Here is an 8,254-nt window from a genome sequence, read left to right as displayed (position 1 = left end):
AGCTTCGAGCATACAAGGTCTTCCCTAATATACAGACCCACTCCTCCATGTGACCTAATTTTCCTATCACACCTGTATAGGTTATATCCTGGAATCCAGATCTCACTGTCCAACAATTCCCCTGCATGGGTTTCTGTGAAAGCTCCAAATACTGCATTTGACTCCGTGAGGAGGCCATTTATGAACTGTACTTTGTTGTTTGTTCTTGTTTTCAGTCCTTGTATGTTGGCAAAGATGAATGAGGTTACTCTATTAGTGATAGTTTGAATGGGAGACTTTTTCGGCACGTCCATTAATCGTGGACATAATGAGTTTGTGGTTGTAATCAGCTGTTGTGGTTGTAATCAGCTGTTGTGGTTGTAGTCAATTATTGTGGTTGTAGTCAGCTGTTGTGGTTGTAGTCAATTGCAGCTGTTGTGGTTGTGGTCAGCTGTTGTGGTTGTAGTCAGCTGTTGTGGTTGTAGTCAGTTGTTGTGGTTGTAGTCAGCTGTTGTGGTTGTAGTCAGATGTTGTGGTTGTAATCAGCTGTTTTGTTTGTGGTCAGCTGTTGTGGCTGTAGTCAGCTGTTTTGTTTGTGTTCAGCTGTTGTGGTTGTAGTCAGCTGTTGTGGATGTAGTCAGCTGTTGTGGTTGTAGTCAGCTGTTGTGGATGTATTCAGCTGTTGTGGTTGTAGTCAGCTGTTGTGGTTGTAGTCAGCTGTTGTGGTTGTAGTCAGCTGTTGTGGTTGTAGTCAGCTGTTGTGGTTGTAGTCAGCTGTTGTGGTTGTAGTCAGCTGTTGTGGTTGTAGTCAGCTGTTGTGGTTGTAGTCAGCTGTGGTGGTTGTAGTCAGCTGTTGTGGTTGCAGTCAGTTGTTGTGGTTGTAGTCAGCTGTTGTGGTTGTAGTCAGCTGTTGTGGTTGTAGTCAGCTGTTGTGGTTGTAGTCAGCTGTTGTGGTTGTGGTACAATAACCATCAGCGTCCTGTAAGGCAGGACGCTGATGATCTGAGGTAATATTATGTGATCGAACCATCCGCCAGGCTTCAGCCCACTCTTGCCTCAGGCGTTAGATCAGAGCGGGTAGCTGGCGGAACTAATTATTCAGAGTAATATTGGAATGAGTTTAACTTCATCAGGATGTAAAGTGCTCGCGTTCTTGTTTAATTTAATTGTGAATCATATTGACGATACGCTTCAAAATGTTAATATTTCAGTGAAGACAGAAGTCTTGTTTTATTCTGTCCAAAATAACTTATATATATATATATATATATATATATATATATATATATATATATATATATATATATATATATATATATATATATATATATGTCGTACCTAGTAGCCAGAATGCACTTCTCGGCCTACTATTCAAGGCTCGATTTGCCTAATAAGCCAAGTTTTCCTGAATTAATATATTTTCTCTAATTTTTTTCTTATGAAATGATAAAGCTATCCATTTCATTATGTATGAGGTCAATTTTTTTTTATTGGAGTTAAAATTAACGTAGATATATGACCGAACCTAACCAACCCTACCTAACCTAACCTAACCTATCTTTATAGGTTAGGTTAGGTTAGGTAGCCGAAAAAGTTAGGTTAGGTTAGGTTAGGTAGGTTAGGTAGTCGAAAAACAATTAATTCATGAAAACTTGGCTTATTAGGCAAATTGGGCCTTGCATAGTAGGCTGAAAAGTGCGTTCTGGCTACTAGGTACGACATATATATATATATATATATATATATATGGTAAAGTGGATTAAGGCGTCTTGTACATACCAGTTGTGTTGCTTCTGGGAGTATGGGTTCGAGTCACTTCTGGGGTGTGAGTTTTCAGTTGCATATTGTCCTGGGGACCATTCAGGCTTGTTCGCATTTGTGTTCCTCACGTGTGCCCCAAAGAATGAGGTGATTTGGTAAAATGCTATGCCCAAGATTAATATATATATATATATATATATATATATATATATATATATATATATATATATATATATATATATATATATATTTATATATATATATATATATATATATATATATATATATATATATATATATTTTATTAAATATGACCGAAAAAGTAAGATTAATAATTCTAACACGAATTTTCTCAATCTTTCGTACATTATGCTTCACTGTTGGAGGTAAATCAAAAATCACTTCTCCAAAATTCATTTTTATTTCTAGTCTGACGCGACACGGGCGCGTTTCGTAAAACTTATTACATTTTCAAAGACTTCACAAATACACAACTGATTAGAACTTGCATTTCCCTGATTTTATATCTACATTTGAGTGAGGTGGGAAGGGTGATGTGGCATTACATTTGAGTGAGGTGGGAAGGATGATGTGGCATTAGAGGATATTAATAGGGTATTAAAAGTATCAACACAAGACAGAACACGAAACAATGGATATTGAATAGAAGTGTTTGTAGAAAGCCTATTGGTCCATATTTCTTGATGCTTCTATATTGGAGCGGAGTCTTGAGGTGGGTAGAATATAGTTGTGCAATAATTGGCTGTTGATTGCTGGTGTTGACTTCTTGATGTGTAGTGCCTCGCAAACGTCAAGCCGCCTGCTATCGCTGTATCTATCGATGATTTCTGTGTTGTTTACTAGGATTTCTCTGGCGATGGTTTGGTTATGGGAAGAGATTATATGTTCCTTAATGGAGCCCTGTTGTTTATGCATCGTTAAACGCCTAGAAAGAGATGTTGTTGTCTTGCCTATATACTGGGTTTTTTGGAGCTTACAGTCCCCAAGTGGGCATTTGAAGGCATAGACGACGTTAGTCTCTTTTAAAGCGTTCTGTTTCGTGTCTGGAGAGTTTCTCATGAGTAGGCTGGCCGTTTTTCTGGTTTTATAGTAAATCGTCAGTTGTATCCTCTGATTTTTGTCTGTAGGGATAACGTTTCTATTAACAATATCTTTCAGGACCCTTTCCTCTGTTTTATGAGCTGTGGAAAAGAAGTTCCTGTAAAATAGTCTAATAGGGGGTATAGGTGTTGTGTTAGTTGTCTCTTCGGAGGTTGCATGGCTTTTCACTTTCCTTCTTATGATGTCTTCGATGAAACCATTGGAGAAGCCGTTATTGACTAGAACCTGCCTTACCCTACAGAGTTCTTCGTCGACTTGCTTCCATTCTGAGCTGTGGCTGAGAGCACGGTCGACGTATGCGTTAACAACACTCCTCTTGTACCTGTCAGGGCAGTCGCTGTTGGCATTTAGGCACATTCCTATGTTTGTTTCCTTTGTGTAGACTGCAGTGTGGAAACCTCCGCCCTTTTCCATGACTGTTACATCTAGAAAAGGCAGCTTCCCATCCTTTTCCGTCTCGTAAGTGAAACGCAGCACGGAACTCTGCTCAAATGCCTCCTTCAGCTCCTGCAGATGTCTGACATCAGGTACCTGTGTAAAAATGTCGTCAACATACCTGCAGTATATGGCCGGTTTCAAGTTCATGTCGACTAAGACTTTTTGCTCGATGGTACCCATGTAGAAGTTTGCAAACAGGACACCTAGGGGAGAACCCATAGCGACCCCATCTACTTGCTTATACATATGCCCATCCGGGCTCAAGAAGGGTGCCTCTTTAGTACAAGCTTGGAGTAGTTTCCTCAGAATACTTTCTGGCATGTCAAGAGGAGTACAGGCTGGATCACGATACACTCTGTCGGCTATCATTCCGATTGTCTCGTCCACAGGTACGTTGGTAAACAGCGATTCTACGTCCAACGAGGCTCTTATCCCTGTGGCCCGTGCGCCCCGCAGTAAGTCCACAAATTCCTTTGGAGACTTCAGGCTGAAGGCGCAAGGAACATAAGGAGTCAGCAGGCCGTTGAGTCGCTTTGCCAATCTGTACGTGGGTGTGGGTATCTGGCTAATGATTGGCCGAAGTGGGTTTCCAGGCTTGTGCGTCTTGACATTTCCATACGCATATCCAGGTTTATATTCCCCAATGATCTTTGGCAGGTGGAGTCCGGATTTCTTGGCGTTCACAGTTTCGATCAGTTTGTTGACCTTTGCTTTTAATTCGGCTGTAGTGTCCTTCGTTACCCTTTGGAACTTAGTTTGGTCAGAGAGTATGATGTTCATTTTCGCCAGATATTCGTCTTTTTTAAGAATGACATATATTGGCGACTTGTCACCTCTCCTGACAACTATCTCCTTGTTCTCACGAAGGCTTTTAGCTGCCGCTCTAAGCTCGGGGGACAGTATGGTGCTTCTGTAGTTGCCTCGATTCTTTCCTCCTTCTGCAATAAGTTCTGCTTGTAAGGTATCTTTGGTAGTGACCTTCTTTTGTGTCTCGAGTATTATATATATATATATATATATATATATATATATATATATATATATATATATATATATATATAATACTCCAACCCGGCCTATGCTCGTCCAAGCTGCCACCCGCAAAGACACTTATTATAAATTTTAAGTGCTCATTGTGGTTAAAAGCTTTTTTTTTGCATGTATATAATATATTATTAACCACAATAAAGCTGTATATAATCAGGTCTATGGTTGATAAGAGTTGGAGTCCTAGTTATGTTGCAAATTTTGTTTTCAACCCATATTCAGACCAGAAGTATAAGTCAAATGGTGAATTAAGTAAATCATCACAAATCAGTTTATGAATAGACACAACAGACATATATATATAACAGATAGATATAACAGACAACCAGTCGAAATAATAAATTTGTTATATCGTGAAATAACAAAGTCTTTTACTTACATATTAATTAATATTATTATATATTGTGGGTTTATGTATACATAGATCTAGGTAAAGTTAAGTCAGGTGTTTCGGTTACGATGGTGTAGGGAGTGTTTACAGCACTGACTGGAAGTGAAGCAGGCATGTTTCGAGTCATATTTTTGAACACGACCAGGTGGGCAATAAGTCAAATGCTGTTTAATTAATATCTACGTAAGTCGATATTTTACCTATATGTTGTTAGGCTGGCGGCCCTTTGTTTTGTTGATGGGATGTGTTCACAGCACGTAAACGAAACATTTAGAGAAATGCGCTTCAGACATGTGATGTGAGTGACTCAATGTTCGAGAAAAGCTCAAACGTAATCAATTATGTGCAATGTGTAAAGTGCTTCTCATTAATGAAGAGAGAGAGAGAGGATATCTGTTGGACACTTGGCCAGTGTTTATAAGGACGGCCGCTCCTCACTTGACCCTACCGTCTTCACACCTAATAAATGTTCAGCCAGGATGACTTGGCTCTCTCGGGTCTAGGAAGAAGACTGTGCTAGTGAAGAAGGTAATTTAGTGTGTGTGTATGTTTTGGGGTGGTGTGCTAGGAGGGCATTTGATGACCATGTAAGGGTGCGTGGGCGTTGGTGAGGAGTCCCAAGGGATGGGTCCTTGGTTAGGGGTCGTGTGGCAGCGGTCCTTGAATAGGGGACCTGATTGAAGGGATCCTAGATGAAGGGGCCTGAGAGATGCACCCCTGGAGATTCTTACAAGATGAGAGATAAGGAGTAAGGGGGTCCTATTGTACGGGTCCTTAGTGAGGGATGGAGGGTCCTGGGTAAGGTATATCATGTGCTCAACCCATCCTCCTGTTTTAATAGAACTTATGGTAACGATGAGGACCATAGTAAATATACCGACGAACAATGAATTTAGAAAGTTGAAATCTACACTAAAGAGTTGGACAAACCGGAAAACTATTTCATACTTGTGTTACAAAGACAAACTAAACTAACCTAACCTTCCTAGGCCTAATAAACGATATCTAAGGCATAATATGGTACATATGAGTGCTACACTAGGCCTAGAAATATTGAGTTTTTAAGCTTCATTTTTTTTTTTAAGAATTCCCTACTAGTCAGTATTCTACTATCAAAAAACTAAGTACGTACGAGTTCGTGATTATTGACGACCGTCACAATAGGTACTATTTAAACAGAAGGATAGGCTGCATTTGCAAGGGGTCATCGGTTAGGGATCCATGGTGAGGGATCGTGGGTGAGAGATCCTGGGGGAGGGATCCTGGGTGTGAGGTGCCTCCCGGCCGTGACCAAGCACGCCAGACAGTGTGGGGGACGCTGCACTAACCACACTCTCCACGCCGCCAGTGTTAGACATACCTGCAGGACCGTGTCACACGGAGCATACATCTACCTTATTCAAATATTCAGCAAACAGACAACAGACCGTGTCAACAGACCTTGGAGAAACATGGTTAAACATGGTTAGGGGTTCGGTAGAGCGCTGATGGTCGGAGATGGTAAAGTGCTCAATAGAGCTCAGTAGGTGGTGAGTCATAGCTAAGTGCTCAGTGAGCTCTGATGGCCGAAAAGATTAAGGTGCTTAGCAGTGGTGCTCTGCTATGGGGGGGGGGGGCAGAGCTGATGAAATTTATTAGTCGAACTCTGATAAGTATACACAGTGAGATGTTCAGTAAAACTTATAGACAGACATAGCAGAACTCCCCGTACTGGTTTGAAATAACACAGCCGGCGACCAGGACCAGCTGGCCGCTAGGAGCAGTCGCCAACCGGCGGCCTCCAGTAACAGTAGTAATATAAGTTCACTACGGGCTCACCATAGCCCGTGCTACTTGGAACTTTTGTTTCGAGTAGTGAATCTTAAACAACAACAACCAGTAGTACACTGGCCAGTACACTGTGCTTGCCCCACCCGGCCACCAGCCTCACCCCAACATTTCCTGATTTTCTTACTGTTGCCGCCAAAGGTGGATAGTTTATTGTGCACCCCATACTCATCCTGTGAGCGATGCCGGAAAAAAAAATACAGAGGGCACAAAAGGTCTTTCATCAGACCTCAACGTAGATTATTATATTAACAATTTCATCTATCCTTCACACCTTATAATTATAAGGTCAGGTAGTAACAGAATATTTATTTCAATATATATATATATATATATATATATATATATATATATATATATATATATATATATATATATATATATATATATATATATATATATATATATATAATATGACTGAAAACTCACACCCCAGAAGTGACTCGAACCCATACTCCCAGGAGCAACAGAACCTCCTGGGAGTATGGGAGTATGTCACACCTCACTTCTGCGGTGTGAGTTTTCAGTCGCATATAGTCCTGGGGACCATTCAGGCTTGTTCGCATTTGTGTTCCTCATGTGTGCCCCAAAGAATGAGGTGATTTGATAAAAATGCTATGCCCAAGATTACCATCCGAGTGCCGGCGGGGATGTGGTTCAAATAGCTTCGGCTATCACTTCCTTTTATCCGGTCGTGATGGTCAAGCGGATTAAGGAGTCCTGTAGTTACCAGTAGTGTTGCTCCTGGGAGTATGGGTTCGAGTCACTTCTGGGGTGTGAGTTTTCAGTCGCATATAGTACTGGGGACCAATCAGGCTTGTTCGCATATATATATACGTATATATATATATATATATATATATATATATATATATATATATATATATATATATATATATATATATATATATATATATATATATATAAAGATATAATAAAGGGAACTAAGGCAGAGGACTGGAGCTAGAGCTCATGATCTACAATGGTCCATTTTACTATGTCTGTTTTAAATCTTATGATAATTGAACTGTAGACATCGAAATTACAAGAGCAAACTGAGCTGAGGGACTGGAGCTACAGCTACAGCTTAGCTGTAGCTGTAGCTCCAGTCCTCTGCCTTAGTTCTCTTTATTATATCTTTGTATTATATATATATATATATATATATATATATATATATATATATATATATATATATATATATATATATATATATGCGGAAAACCACAAAGAAATGGGAAAGAGAGGTGAGCGTTTCGGCCTGTTAAAGCCTTTGTTAACACCAGAAATTAGTCTGGTGTTGACAAAGGCTTTAACAGGCCGAAACGTTCACCTCTCTTTCCCATTTCTTTGTGGTTTTTCCACATACGAATGATCAGTGTTTAGTGATCGTCAATTGCATACATATATATATATATATATATATATATATATATATATATATATATATATATATATATATATATATATATATATATATATATATATATAATATATATATAAAATATATTTTGGTAGCAGTCTTTCTTGTAAACATATATTATTAAATATAACCGAAAAAGTAAGATTAATAATTCTAACACGAATTTTCTCAATAATATTTCATATGTTTCTTTTCACTGTCGATGGTAATTGAAAAATCAATTCTCCAAAATTCATTTTTATTTCTAGTCTGACGCGACACTTGAA

This window comes from Procambarus clarkii, chromosome 32 (assembly GCF_040958095.1).
Source record: "Procambarus clarkii isolate CNS0578487 chromosome 32, FALCON_Pclarkii_2.0, whole genome shotgun sequence".
NCBI classification, from domain to species: domain Eukaryota; kingdom Metazoa; phylum Arthropoda; class Malacostraca; order Decapoda; family Cambaridae; genus Procambarus; species Procambarus clarkii.
Note: the sequence above shows the minus strand (reverse complement) of the source record.